Source organism: Festucalex cinctus, chromosome 19 (genome assembly GCF_051991245.1).
Source record: "Festucalex cinctus isolate MCC-2025b chromosome 19, RoL_Fcin_1.0, whole genome shotgun sequence".
In the NCBI taxonomy this organism is placed as follows: Eukaryota; Metazoa; Chordata; class Actinopteri; order Syngnathiformes; family Syngnathidae; genus Festucalex; species Festucalex cinctus.
In genome coordinates this window covers 15,768,091-15,783,984 of record NC_135429.1, presented here as the reverse complement: position 1 = coordinate 15,783,984, position 15,894 = coordinate 15,768,091, and positions in this window count along the sequence as shown.

Genomic DNA, 15,894 nt, shown 5'->3' with positions numbered 1-15,894 from the left:
TGTGTGTGCGTGAATGCGCATATTTGTTAAAGTGACAGTAACCCATTTTCAGTTTAGTGATTATGGCTTAACTTCCACATTTCTTGATCAATTAAAACCATTCGAATTTTAAACTCTTCAGATCATTCCCTATTTTCGCTTAATAAAAAAAAATCAAAGCACAATATAATATTTTTGTTTATGAAATGTAATGTAATGAACTGCTATTTAAATGGTGCTTTTTGAGCTATTCTGCCCACTCTCTCACTTCTGCACAGCAACTGCCTCAGCCAATCAGAGCTGCTTGTTGTCATCCACGCCTGGAATTTCCCCACCACCGCCCACACACAGTGGCGGCCATCTTGGCCAGGGATTCTCACATTACTGTCCATACAGAGCGGCGGCCATCTTGGCCAGGGATTCTCACACTACTGTCCATACAGAGCGGCGGCCATCTTGGCCAGGGATTCTCACACTACTGCCCATACAGAGCGGGGGCCATCTTGGACAGGGATTCTCACACTACTATCAATACAGAGCGGCGGCCATCTTGGCCAGGGATTCTCACACTACTGCCCATACAGAGCGGCGGCCATCTTGGCCAGGGATTCTCACACTACTGCCCACACAGAGTGGCGGCCATCTTGTCCAATTGTTGAGGTGCACCCAGGATTCTCGGCCCCTGAGTGGCGGCCATCTTGGCCAATTGATTAGGTATGACAGGGATTGACCTAATTTCAACAGGAAGTGACCCAGACAGACCTAAATTCAACAGGAAGTGACTTAATTTCAGTAGGAAATGACCTAAAAATTACCTGATATCAACAGGAAGTGACTTAATTTGAACAGGAAGTGACCTAATTTCAACAGGAAGTGACCCAGAACTGACCTAAAATCAACAGGAAGTGACCGGATTTCAACAGGAAGTGACCTAATATCAACAGGAATTGACCCGACTTCAACAGGAAGTGACCTGATTTCACCAGGAAGTGAGCATGCTAGTGCTAAGTTAGCATGCTAATGTTAGCTGAGCATGCTAATGTTAAGTTAGCATGCTAATGTTACGTTAGCATGCTAATGTTACGTTAGCATGCTAATGCTAAGTTAGCATGCTAATGCTACGTTAGCATGCTAATGTTACGTTAGCATGCTAATGCTAAGGTTTTTTTTTATTTTTTATTTTTTTATTTTTTTATTTTTTTATTTTTTTTTATTTTTTTTTTATTTCTTTTTTATTTTACTTTTTTTTTTAATTTTTTTTTTTTTTCCTAATGCTAAGTTTAGCATGCTAATGCTACGTTAGCATGCTAATGCTAAGTTAGCATGTTAATGCTAATGCTAAGTTAGCATGCTAATGCTAAGTTAGCATGCTAATGCTAATGTTAGCTTAGCATGCTAATGATCATGCTAAGTTAGCACGCTAATGCTAATGTTAGCTTAGCATGCTAATCCTCCTGCAAAGTTAACATGTAGGAAGTGACCCAGAGTGCGTTCGGCTTTCCGCCTTGCAAGAGTCAGCAGTCACATCCAAAATTTCCACGGGAAATTTTTTTTTCTAGTTATGTGACTGCTGCGAAGCAGTCACATATTAGTATCCATCCAGGAAAAGCGTTTATTATTATGTGACTGCTGCGAAGCAGTCACATATTAGTATCCATCCAGGAAAAGCGTTTATTATTATGTGACTGCTGCGAAGCAGTCACATATTAGTATCCATCCAGGAAAAGCGTTTATTATTATTATTATTATTATTATGTCTTATTCTTCACATTTTTTCAGACGAAATGCGGGTCGTACCGTAGAACGTACCGGCACAAGTGAGGTATCAAAAGATGCGTCTCGATTTGACTCGGCGGGGTACCATTTTTTTTCGGAATTTCGAGTTACCATGGCGACGCAATTCCCCAAAAAACCCCCCAAAAAGTCCCATAGGAATGAATGGAGAAGGGGAAAAAACCTCCACAAATTTAACACCTTTTTCGAAGCCACGCTGCGCGCACATACATTGACCGACCGAGACGATTTTTAGCTCATTTTGTTGCAATTTTTCCCATCTTTAGCTCTGTGTTGAAATTTTTTTTAAGAAATGTAAGCGCTCCCTCCTGTGCGGGTTCAAAGACAGGGTGTGAAATGAAGAAAAAGAGGCTCTTTCCATTAGTGTGTATTGCGTTTGCTAGAGTGGAGCAATCAGCGCTAGAGTGGAGAGACAAAAAAAATTCTTTCCAAAAATTTCACTTCAACTCGTCACCGTGGCCACAATATTTGCTCAGTAAACATCAAATTTGGATATTTTGTAGTCACAAGGGTCTTCTTTCTGACAAACCCACTTTTGTGCGGCAAAGGTGTCATTTAGTACCTTTTATTTGACTTGAAGCGAGGGGAAGTCGCACTTTTTCGCCCATTGAGCCCCATGTTATTTTCGCCGCCTTTTTTTGTCATTTTTTTTCAAAGTCACACGTTTTCAACCTGCTCTAATTTGGTCATTTTTTATCCGATTTAAAAGATGAGAACATGCTTGCGTTCCCCAAAGCCTTGCCGTTCTAACGGGGCATTTCTGAAATCTGTATCTTAAACCGTTCAGTCGTGAGAGCCTTTTGTTCGAGGTGTGCGCTTTCTCATAGAACTCAATTGAAGCAAGCAAAATGTTCGCCCACCTGGTACTTAGGAAATGTGTGTGCGTGAATGCGCATATTTGTTAAAGTGACAGTAACCCATTTTCAGTTTAGTGATTATGGCTTAACTTCCACATTTCTTGATCAATTAAAACCATTCGAATTTTAAACTCTTCAGATCATTCCCTATTTTCGCTTAATAAAAAAAAATCAAAGCACAATATAATATTTTTGTTTATGAAATGTAATGTAATGAACTGCTATTTAAATGGTGCTTTTTGAGCTATTCTGCCCACTCTCTCACTTCTGCACAGCAACTGCCTCAGCCAATCAGAGCTGCTTGTTGTCATCCACGCCTGGAATTTCCCCACCACCGCCCACACACAGTGGCGGCCATCTTGGCCAGGGATTCTCACATTACTGTCCATACAGAGCGGCGGCCATCTTGGCCAGGGATTCTCACACTACTGTCCATACAGAGCGGCGGCCATCTTGGCCAGGGATTCTCACACTACTGCCCATACAGAGCGGCGGCCATCTTGGACAGGGATTCTCACACTACTGCCCACACAGAGTGGCGGCCATCTTGGCCAATTGTTGAGGTGCACCCAGGATTCTCGGCCTCTGCCCACATGGAGCGGCGGCCATTTTGGTCAATTGATTAGCTAGGCCAGGGACTTCAGCACCACTGCACACACACAGAGTGGCGGCCATCTTGTCCAATTGTTGAGGTGCACCCAGGATTCTCGGCCCCTGAGTGGCGGCCATCTTGGCCAATTGAGTAGGTATGACAGGGATTGACCTAATTTCAACAGGAAGTGACCCAGACAGACCTAAATTCAACAGGAAGTGACTTAATTTCAGTAGGAAATGACCTAAAAATGACCTGATATCAACAGGAAGTGACTTAATTTGAACAGGAAGTGACCTAATTTCAACAGGAAGTGACCCAGGACTGACCTAAAATCTACAGGAAGTGACCCGATTTCAACAGGAAGTGACCTAATATCAACAGGAAGTGACCCGACTTCAACAGGAAGTGACCTGTTTCACCAGGAAGTGAGCATGCTAGTGCTAAGTTAGCATGCTAATGTTAGCTGAGCATGCTAATGTTACGTTAGCATGCTAATGCTACGTTAGCATGCTAATGCTACGTTAGCATGCTAATGTTACGTTAGCATGCTAATGCTAATGCTACGTTAGCATGCTAATGTTACGTTAGCATGCTAATGCTAAGTTTTTTTTTTATTTAGTTTTTTTTTATTTATTTTTTTATTTTTATTTTTTTTAATTTTTTTTTTTTTCTTTTTTTTTTTTTTTTTTTAATTTTTTTTTTTTTCCTAATGCTAAGTTTGGCATGCTAATGCTACATTAGCATGCTAATGCTAAGTTAGCATGTTAATGCTAATGCTACGTTAGCATGCTAATGTTACGTTAGCATGCTAATGCTAAGTTTTTTTTTTATTTTTTTTTTTTTTTATTTTTTTTTTTTTTTTATTTTATTTTTTTTATTTATTTATTTTTTTCTTTTTTTCTTTTTTTTTTTAATTTTTTTTTTTTTTCCTAATGCTAAGTTTAGCATGCTAATGCTACGTTAGCATGCTAATGCTAAGTTACCATGTTAATGCTAATGCTAAGTTAGCATGCTAATGCTAAGTTAGCATGCTAATGCTAATGTTAGCTTAGCATGCTAATGCTCATGCTAAGTTAGCACGCTAATGCTAATGTTAGCTTAGCATGCTAATCCTCCTGCAAAGTTAACGTGTAGGAAGTGACCCAGACTGCATTCGGCTTTCCGCCTTGCAAGAGTCAGCAGTCACATCCAAAATTTCCACGGGAAATTTTTTTTTTCTAGTTATTATGTGACTGCTGCGAAGCAGTCACATATTAGTATCCATCCAGGAAAAGCGTTTATTATTATTATGTGACTGCTGCAAAGCAGTCACATATTAGTATCCATCCAGAAAAAGCGTTTATTATTATTATGTCTTATTCTTCACATTTTTTCAGACGAAATGCGGGTCGTACCGTAGAACGTACCGGCACAAGTGAGGTATCAAAAGATGCGTCTCGATTTGACTCGGCGGGGTACCATTTTTTTTCGGAATTTCGAGTTACCATGGCGACGCAATTCCCCAAAAACCCCCCCAAAAAGTCCCATAGGAATGAATGGAGAAGGGGAAAAAACCTCCACAAATTTAACACCTTTTTCGAAGCCACGCTGCGCGCACATACATTGACCGACCGAGACGATTTTTAGCTCATTTTGTTGCAATTTTTCCCATCTTTAGCTCTGTGTTGAAATTTTTTTTAAGAAATGTAAGCGCTCCCTCCTGTGCGGGTTCAAAGACAGGGTGTGAAATGAAGAAAAAGAGGCTCTTTCCATTAGTGTGTATTGCGTTTGCTAGAGTGGAGCAATCAGCGCTAGAGTGGAGAGACAAAAAAAAATTCTTTCCAAAAATTTCACTTCAACTCGTCACCGTGGCCACAATATTTGCTCAGTAAACATCAAATTTGGATATTTTGTAGTCACAAGGGTCTTCTTTCTGACAAACCCACTTTTGTGCGGCAAAGGTGTCATTTAGTACCTTTTATTTGACTTGAAGCGAGGGGAAGTCGCACTTTTTCGCCCATTGAGCCCCATGTTATTTTCGCCGCCTTTTTTTGTCATTTTTTTTCAAAGTCACACGTTTTCAACCTGCTCTAATTTGGTCATTTTTTATCCGATTTAAAAAATGAGAACATGCTTGCGTTCCCCAAAGCCTTGCCGTTCTAACGGGGCATTTCTGAAATCTGTATCTTAAACCGTTCAGTCGTGAGAGCCTTTTGTTCGAGGTGTGCGCTTTCTCATAGAACTCAATTGAAGCAAGCAAAATGTTCGCCCACCTGGTACTTAGGAAATGTGTGTGCGTGAATGCGCATATTTGTTAAAGTGACAGTAACCCATTTTCAGTTTAGTGATTATGGCTTAACTTCCACATTTCTTGATCAATTAAAACCATTCGAATTTTAAACTCTTCAGATCATTCCCTATTTTCGCTTAATAAAAAAAAATCAAAGCACAATATAATATTTTTGTTTATGAAATGTAATGTAATGAACTGCTATTTAAATGGTGCTTTTTGAGCTATTCTGCCCACTCTCTCACTTCTGCACAGCAACTGCCTCAGCCAATCAGAGCTGCTTGTTGTCATCCACGCCTGGAATTTCCCCACCACCGCCCACACACAGTGGCGGCCATCTTGGCCAGGGATTCTCACATTACTGTCCATACAGAGCGGCGGCCATCTTGGCCAGGGATTCTCACACTACTGTCCATACAGAGCGGCGGCCATCTTGGCCAGGGATTCTCACACTACTGCCCATACAGAGCGGCGGCCATCTTGGACAGGGATTCTCACACTACTGCCCACACAGAGTGGCGGCCATCTTGGCCAATTGTTGAGGTGCACCCAGGATTCTCGGCCTCTGCCCACATGGAGCGGCGGCCATTTTGGTCAATTGATTAGCTAGGCCAGGGACTTCAGCACCACTGCACACACACAGAGTGGCGGCCATCTTGTCCAATTGTTGAGGTGCACCCAGGATTCTCGGCCCCTGAGTGGCGGCCATCTTGGCCAATTGAGTAGGTATGACAGGGATTGACCTAATTTCAACAGGAAGTGACCCAGACAGACCTAAATTCAACAGGAAGTGACTTAATTTCAGTAGGAAATGACCTAAAAATGACCTGATATCAACAGGAAGTGACTTAATTTGAACAGGAAGTGACCTAATTTCAACAGGAAGTGACCCAGGACTGACCTAAAATCTACAGGAAGTGACCCGATTTCAACAGGAAGTGACCTAATATCAACAGGAAGTGACCCGACTTCAACAGGAAGTGACCTGTTTCACCAGGAAGTGAGCATGCTAGTGCTAAGTTAGCATGCTAATGTTAGCTGAGCATGCTAATGTTACGTTAGCATGCTAATGCTACGTTAGCATGCTAATGTTACGTTAGCATGCTAATGCTAATGCTACGTTAGCATGCTAATGTTACGTTAGCATGCTAATGCTAAGTTTTTTTTTTATTTAGTTTTTTTTTATTTATTTTTTTATTTTTATTTTTTTTAATTTTTTTTTTTTTCTTTTTTTTTTTTTTTTTTAATTTTTTTTTTTTTCCTAATGCTAAGTTTGGCATGCTAATGCTACATTAGCATGCTAATGCTAAGTTAGCATGTTAATGCTAATGCTACGTTAGCATGCTAATGTTACGTTAGCATGCTAATGCTAAGTTTTTTTTTTATTTATTTTTTTTTTTTATTTTTTTTTTTTTTATTTTATTTTTTTTATTTATTTATTTTTTTCTTTTTTTTTTTTTTTTTTAATTTTTTTTTTTTTTCCTAATGCTAAGTTTAGCATGCTAATGCTACGTTAGCATGCTAATGCTAAGTTACCATGTTAATGCTAATGCTAAGTTAGCATGCTAATGCTAAGTTAGCATGCTAATGCTAATGTTAGCTTAGCATGCTAATGCTCATGCTAAGTTAGCACGCTAATGCTAATGTTAGCTTAGCATGCTAATCCTCCTGCAAAGTTAACGTGTAGGAAGTGACCCAGAGTGCATTCGGCTTTCCGCCTTGCAAGAGTCAGCAGTCACATCCAAAATTTCCACGGGAAATTTTTTTTTTCTAGTTATTATTATTATTATGTCTTATTCTTCACATTTTTTCAGACGAAATGCGGGTCGTACCGTAGAACGTACCGGCACAAGTGAGGTATCAAAAGATGCGTCTCGATTTGACTCGGCGGGGTACCATTTTTTTTCGGAATTTCGAGTTACCATGGCGACGCAATTCCCCAAAAAACCCCCCAAAAAGTCCCATAGGAATGAATGGAGAAGGGGAAAAAACCTCCACAAATTTAACACCTTTTTCGAAGCCACGCTGCGCGCACATACATTGACCGACCGAGACGATTTTTAGCTCATTTTGTTGCAATTTTTCCCATCTTTAGCTCTGTGTTGAAATTTTTTTTAAGAAATGTAAGCGCTCCCTCCTGTGCGGGTTCAAAGACAGGGTGTGAAATGAAGAAAAAGAGGCTCTTTCCATTAGTGTGTATTGCGTTTGCTAGAGTGGAGCAATCAGCGCTAGAGTGGAGAGACAAAAAAAATTCTTTCCAAAAATTTCACTTCAACTCGTCACCGTGGCCACAATATTTGCTCAGTAAACATCACATTTGGATATTTTGTAGTCACAAGGGTCTTCTTTCTGACAAACCCACTTTTGTGCGGCTAAGGTGTCATTTAGTACCTTTTATTTGACTTGAAGCGAGGGGAAGTCGCACTTTTTCGCCCATTGAGCCCCATGTTATTTTCGCCGCCTTTTTTTGTCATTTTTTTTCAAAGTCACACGTTTTCAACCTGCTCTAATTTGGTCATTTTTTATCCGATTTAAAAAATGAGAACATGCTTGCGTTCCCCAAAGCCTTGCCGTTCTAACGGGGCATTTCTGAAATCTGTATCTTAAACCGTTGAGTCGTGAGAGCCTTTTGTTCGAGGTGTGCGCTTTCTCATAGAACTCAATTGAAGCAAGCAAAATGTTCGCCCACCTGGTACTTAGGAAATGTGTGTGCGTGAATGCGCATATTTGTTAAAGTGACAGTAACCCATTTTCAGTTTAGTGATTATGGCTTAACTTCCACATTTCTTGATCAATTAAAACCATTCGAATTTTAAACTCTTCAGATCATTCCCTATTTTCGCTTAATAAAAAAAAATCAAAGCACAATATAATATTTTTGTTTATGAAATGTAATGTAATGAACTGCTATTTAAATGGTGCTTTTTGAGCTATTCTGCCCACTCTCTCACTTCTGCACAGCAACTGCCTCAGCCAATCAGAGCTGCTTGTTGTCATCCACGCCTGGAATTTCCCCACCACCGCCCACACACAGTGGCGGCCATCTTGGCCAGGGATTCTCACATTACTGTCCATACAGAGCGGCGGCCATCTTGGCCAGGGATTCTCACACTACTGTCCATACAGAGCGGCGGCCATCTTGGCCAGGGATTCTCACACTACTGCCCATACAGAGCGGGGGCCATCTTGGACAGGGATTCTCACACTACTGTCAATACAGAGCGGCGGCCATCTTGGCCAGGGATTCTCACACTACTGTCCATACAGAGCGGCGGCCATCTTGGCCAGGGATTCTCACACTACTGCCCATACAGAGCGGCGGCCATCTTGGCCAGGGATTCTCACACTACTGCCCACACAGAGTGGCGGCCATCTTGGCCAATTGTTGAGGTGCACCCAGGATTCTCGGCCTCTGCCCACATGGAGCGGCGGCCATTTTGGTCAATTGATTAGCTAGGCCAGGGACTTCAGCACCACTGCACACACACAGAGTGGCGGCCATCTTGTCCAATTGTTGAGGTGCACCCAGGATTCTCGGCCCCTGAGTGGCGGCCATCTTGGCCAATTGATTAGGTATGACAGGGATTGACCTAATTTCAACAGGAAGTGACCCAGACAGACCTAAATTCAACAGGAAGTGACTTAATTTCAGTAGGAAATGACCTAAAATGACCTGATATCAACAGGAAGTGACTTAATTTGAACAGGAAGTGACCTAATTTCAACAGGAAGTGACCCAGACTGACCTAAAATCTACAGGAAGTGACCCGATTTCAACAGGAAGTGACCTAATATCAACAGGAAGTGACCCGACTTCAACAGGAAGTGACCTGATTTCACCAGGAAGTGAGCATGCTAGTGCTAAGTTAGCATGCTAATGTTAGCTGAGCATGCTAATGTTACGTTAGCATGCTAATGCTAAGTTTTTTTTTAATTTTTTATTTTTTATTTTTTTTTAATTTTTTTTTTTTTAATTTTTTTTTTTTTTAATTTTTTTTTTTTTTTTTTTTTATTTTTATTTTTTTTAATTTTTTTTTTTTTTTATTTTTTTTCCTAATGCTAAGTTTAGCATGCTAATGCTACGTTAGCATGCTAATGCTAAGTTAGCATGTTAATGCTAATGCTAAGTTAGCATGCTAATGCTAAGTTAGCATGCTAATGCTAATGTTAGCTTAGCATGCTAATGATCATGCTAAGTTAGCACGCTAATGCTAATGTTAGCTTAGCATGCTAATCCTCCTGCAAAGTTAACATGTAGGAAGTGACCCAGAGTGCGTTCGGCTTTCCGCCTTGCGAGAGTCAGCAGTCACATCCAAAATTTCCACGGGAAATTTTTTTTTTCTAGTTATGTGACTGCTGCGAAGCAGTCACATATTAGTATCCATCCAGAAAAAGCGTTTATTATGTGACTGCTGCGAAGCAGTCACATATTAGTATCCATCCAGGAAAAGCGTTTATTATTATTATTATTATGTCTTATTCTTCACATTTTTTCAGACGAAATGCGGGTCGTACCGTAGAACGTACCGGCACAAGTGAGGTATCAAAAGATGCGTCTCGATTTGACTCGGCGGGGTACCATTTTTTTTCGGAATTTCGAGTTACCATGGCGACGCAATTCCCCAAAAACCCCCCCAAAAAGTCCCATAGGAATGAATGGAGAAGGGGAAAAAACCTCCACAAATTTAACACCTTTTTCGAAGCCACGCTGCGCGCACATACATTGACCGACCGAGACGATTTTTAGCTCATTTTGTTGCAATTTTTCCCATCTTTAGCTCTGTGTTGAAATTTTTTTTAAGAAATGTAAGCGCTCCCTCCTGTGCGGGTTCAAAGACAGGGTGTGAAATGAAGAAAAAGAGGCTCTTTCCATTAGTGTGTATTGCGTTTGCTAGAGTGGAGCAATCAGCGCTAGAGTGGAGAGACAAAAAAAATTCTTTCCAAAAATTTCACTTCAACTCGTCACCGTGGCCACAATATTTGCTCAGTAAACATCAAATTTGGATATTTTGTAGTCACAAGGGTCTTCTTTCTGACAAACCCACTTTTGTGCGGCAAAGGTGTCATTTAGTACCTTTTATTTGACTTGAAGCGAGGGGAAGTCGCACTTTTTCGCCCATTGAGCCCCATGTTATTTTCGCCGCCTTTTTTTGTCATTTTTTTTAAAAGTCACACGTTTTCAACCTGCTCTAATTTGGTCATTTTTTATCCGATTTAAAAGATGAGAACATGCTTGCGTTCCCCAAAGCCTTGCCGTTCTAACGGGGCATTTCTGAAATCTGTATCTTAAACCGTTGAGTCGTGAGAGCCTTTTGTTCGAGGTGTGCGCTTTCTCATACAACTCAATTGAAGCAAAATGTTCGCCCACCTGGTACTTAGGAAATGTGTGTGCGTGAATGCGCATATTTGTTAAAGTGACAGTAACCCATTTTCAGTTTAGTGATTATGGCTTAACTTCCACATTTCTTGATCAATTAAAACCATTCGAATTTTAAACTCTTCAGATCATTCCCTATTTTCGCTTAATAAAAAAAAATCAAAGCACAATATAATATTTTTGTTTATGAAATGTAATGTAATGAACTGCTATTTAAATGGTGCTTTTTGAGCTATTCTGCCCACTCTCTCACTTCTGCACAGCAACTGCCTCAGCCAATCAGAGCTGCTTGTTGTCATCCACGCCTGGAATTTCCCCACCACCGCCCACACACAGTGGCGGCCATCTTGGCCAGGGATTCTCACATTACTGTCCATACAGAGCGGCGGCCATCTTGGCCAGGGATTCTCACACTACTGTCCATACAGAGCGGCGGCCATCTTGGCCAGGGATTCTCACACTACTGCCCATACAGAGCGGGGGCCATCTTGGACAGGGATTCTCACACTACTATCAATACAGAGCGGCGGCCATCTTGGCCAGGGATTCTCACACTACTGCCCATACAGAGCGGCGGCCATCTTGGCCAGGGATTCTCACACTACTGCCCACACAGAGTGGCGGCCATCTTGTCCAATTGTTGAGGTGCACCCAGGATTCTCGGCCCCTGAGTGGCGGCCATCTTGGCCAATTGATTAGGTATGACAGGGATTGACCTAATTTCAACAGGAAGTGACCCAGACAGACCTAAATTCAACAGGAAGTGACTTAATTTCAGTAGGAAATGACCTAAAAATTACCTGATATCAACAGGAAGTGACTTAATTTGAACAGGAAGTGACCTAATTTCAACAGGAAGTGACCCAGAACTGACCTAAAATCAACAGGAAGTGACCGGATTTCAACAGGAAGTGACCTAATATCAACAGGAATTGACCCGACTTCAACAGGAAGTGACCTGATTTCACCAGGAAGTGAGCATGCTAGTGCTAAGTTAGCATGCTAATGTTAGCTGAGCATGCTAATGTTAAGTTAGCATGCTAATGTTACGTTAGCATGCTAATGTTACGTTAGCATGCTAATGCTAAGTTAGCATGCTAATGCTACGTTAGCATGCTAATGTTACGTTAGCATGCTAATGCTAAGGTTTTTTTTTATTTTTTATTTTTTTATTTTTTTATTTTTTTATTTTTTTTTATTTTTTTTTTATTTCTTTTTTATTTTACTTTTTTTTTTAATTTTTTTTTTTTTTCCTAATGCTAAGTTTAGCATGCTAATGCTACGTTAGCATGCTAATGCTAAGTTAGCATGTTAATGCTAATGCTAAGTTAGCATGCTAATGCTAAGTTAGCATGCTAATGCTAATGTTAGCTTAGCATGCTAATGATCATGCTAAGTTAGCACGCTAATGCTAATGTTAGCTTAGCATGCTAATCCTCCTGCAAAGTTAACATGTAGGAAGTGACCCAGAGTGCGTTCGGCTTTCCGCCTTGCAAGAGTCAGCAGTCACATCCAAAATTTCCACGGGAAATTTTTTTTTCTAGTTATTATTATGTCTTATTCTTCACATTTTTTCAGACGAAATGCGGGTCGTACCGTAGAACGTACCGGCACAAGTGAGGTATCAAAAGATGCGTCTCGATTTGACTCGGCGGGGTACCATTTTTTTTCGGAATTTCGAGTTACCATGGCGACGCAATTCCCCAAAAACCCCCCCAAAAAGTCCCATAGGAATGAATGGAGAAGGGGAAAAAACCTCCACAAATTTAACACCTTTTTCGAAGCCACGCTGCGCGCACATACATTGACCGACCGAGACGATTTTTAGCTCATTTTGTTGCAATTTTTCCCATCTTTAGCTCTGTGTTGAAATTTTTTTTAAGAAATGTAAGCGCTCCCTCCTGTGCGGGTTCAAAGACAGGGTGTGAAATGAAGAAAAAGAGGCTCTTTCCATTAGTGTGTATTGCGTTTGCTAGAGTGGAGCAATCAGCGCTAGAGTGGAGAGACAAAAAAAATTCTTTCCAAAAATTTCACTTCAACTCGTCACCGTGGCCACAATATTTGCTCAGTAAACATCAAATTTGGATATTTTGTAGTCACAAGGGTCTTCTTTCTGACAAACCCACTTTTGTGCGGCAAAGGTGTCATTTAGTACCTTTTATTTGACTTGAAGCGAGGGGAAGTCGCACTTTTTCGCCCATTGAGCCCCATGTTATTTTCGCCGCCTTTTTTTGTCATTTTTTTTCAAAGTCACACGTTTTCAACCTGCTCTAATTTGGTCATTTTTTATCCGATTTAAAAAATGAGAACATGCTTGCGTTCCCCAAAGCCTTGCCGTTCTAACGGGGCATTTCTGAAATCTGTATCTTAAACCGTTCAGTCGTGAGAGCCTTTTGTTCGAGGTGTGCGCTTTCTCATAGAACTCAATTGAAGCAAGCAAAATGTTCGCCCACCTGGTACTTAGGAAATGTGTGTGCGTGAATGCGCATATTTGTTAAAGTGACAGTAACCCATTTTCAGTTTAGTGATTATGGCTTAACTTCCACATTTCTTGATCAATTAAAACCATTCGAATTTTAAACTCTTCAGATCATTCCCTATTTTCGCTTAATAAAAAAAAATCAAAGCACAATATAATATTTTTGTTTATGAAATGTAATGTAATGAACTGCTATTTAAATGGTGCTTTTTGAGCTATTCTGCCCACTCTCTCACTTCTGCACAGCAACTGCCTCAGCCAATCAGAGCTGCTTGTTGTCATCCACGCCTGGAATTTCCCCACCACCGCCCACACACAGTGGCGGCCATCTTGGCCAGGGATTCTCACATTACTGTCCATACAGAGCGGCGGCCATCTTGGCCAGGGATTCTCACACTACTGTCCATACAGAGCGGCGGCCATCTTGGCCAGGGATTCTCACACTACTGCCCATACAGAGCGGCGGCCATCTTGGACAGGGATTCTCACACTACTGCCCACACAGAGTGGCGGCCATCTTGGCCAATTGTTGAGGTGCACCCAGGATTCTCGGCCTCTGCCCACATGGAGCGGCGGCCATTTTGGTCAATTGATTAGCTAGGCCAGGGACTTCAGCACCACTGCACACACACAGAGTGGCGGCCATCTTGTCCAATTGTTGAGGTGCACCCAGGATTCTCGGCCCCTGAGTGGCGGCCATCTTGGCCAATTGAGTAGGTATGACAGGGATTGACCTAATTTCAACAGGAAGTGACCCAGACAGACCTAAATTCAACAGGAAGTGACTTAATTTCAGTAGGAAATGACCTAAAAATGACCTGATATCAACAGGAAGTGACTTAATTTGAACAGGAAGTGACCTAATTTCAACAGGAAGTGACCCAGGACTGACCTAAAATCTACAGGAAGTGACCCGATTTCAACAGGAAGTGACCTAATATCAACAGGAAGTGACCCGACTTCAACAGGAAGTGACCTGTTTCACCAGGAAGTGAGCATGCTAGTGCTAAGTTAGCATGCTAATGTTAGCTGAGCATGCTAATGTTACGTTAGCATGCTAATGCTACGTTAGCATGCTAATGTTACGTTAGCATGCTAATGCTAATGCTACGTTAGCATGCTAATGTTACGTTAGCATGCTAATGCTAAGTTTTTTTTTTATTTAGTTTTTTTTTATTTATTTTTTTATTTTTATTTTTTTTAATTTTTTTTTTTTTCTTTTTTTTTTTTTTTTTTTAATTTTTTTTTTTTTCCTAATGCTAAGTTTGGCATGCTAATGCTACATTAGCATGCTAATGCTAAGTTAGCATGTTAATGCTAATGCTACGTTAGCATGCTAATGTTACGTTAGCATGCTAATGCTAAGTTTTTTTTTTATTTTTATTTTTTATTTTTTTTTTTTTTTTTTTATTTTATTTTTTTTATTTATTTCTTTTTTTCTTTTTTTTTTTTTTTTTTTAATTTTTTTTTTTTTTCCTAATGCTAAGTTTAGCATGCTAATGCTACGTTAGCATGCTAATGCTAAGTTACCATGTTAATGCTAATGCTAAGTTAGCATGCTAATGCTAAGTTAGCATGCTAATGCTAATGTTAGCTTAGCATGCTAATGCTCATGCTAAGTTAGCACGCTAATGCTAATGTTAGCTTAGCATGCTAATCCTCCTGCAAAGTTAACGTGTAGGAAGTGACCCAGACTGCATTCGGCTTTCCGCCTTGCAAGAGTCAGCAGTCACATCCAAAATTTCCACGGGAAATTTTTTTTTCTAGTTATTATTATTATTATTATTATGTCTTATTCTTCACATTTTTTCAGACGAAATGCGGGTCGTACCGTAGAACGTACCGGCACAAGTGAGGTATCAAAAGATGCGTCTCGATTTGACTCGGCGGGGTACCATTTTTTTTCGGAATTTCGAGTTACCATGGCGACGCAATTCCCCAAAAAACCCCCCAAAAAGTCCCATAGGAATGAATGGAGAAGGGGAAAAAACCTCCACAAATTTAACACCTTTTTCGAAGCCACGCTGCGCGCACATACATTGACCGACCGAGACGATTTTTAGCTCATTTTGTTGCAATTTTTCCCATCTTTAGCTCTGTGTTGAAATTTTTTTTAAGAAATGTAAGCGCTCCCTCCTGTGCGGGTTCAAAGACAGGGTGTGAAATGAAGAAAAAGAGGCTCTTTCCATTAGTGTGTATTGCGTTTGCTAGAGTGGAGCAATCAGCGCTAGAGTGGAGAGACAAAAAAAATTCTTTCGAAAAATTTCACTTCAACTCGTCACCGTGGCCACAATATTTGCTCAGTAAACATCAAATTTGGATATTTTGTAGTCACAAGGGTCTTCTTTCTGACAAACCCACTTTTGTGCGGCAAAGGTGTCATTTAGTACCTTTTATTTGACTTGAAGCGAGGGGAAGTCGCACTTTTTCGCCCATTGAGCCCCATGTTATTTTCGCCGCCTTTTTTTGTCATTTTTTTTCAAAGTCACACGTTTTCAACCTGCTCTAATTTGGTCATTTTTTATCCGATTTAAAAGATGAGAA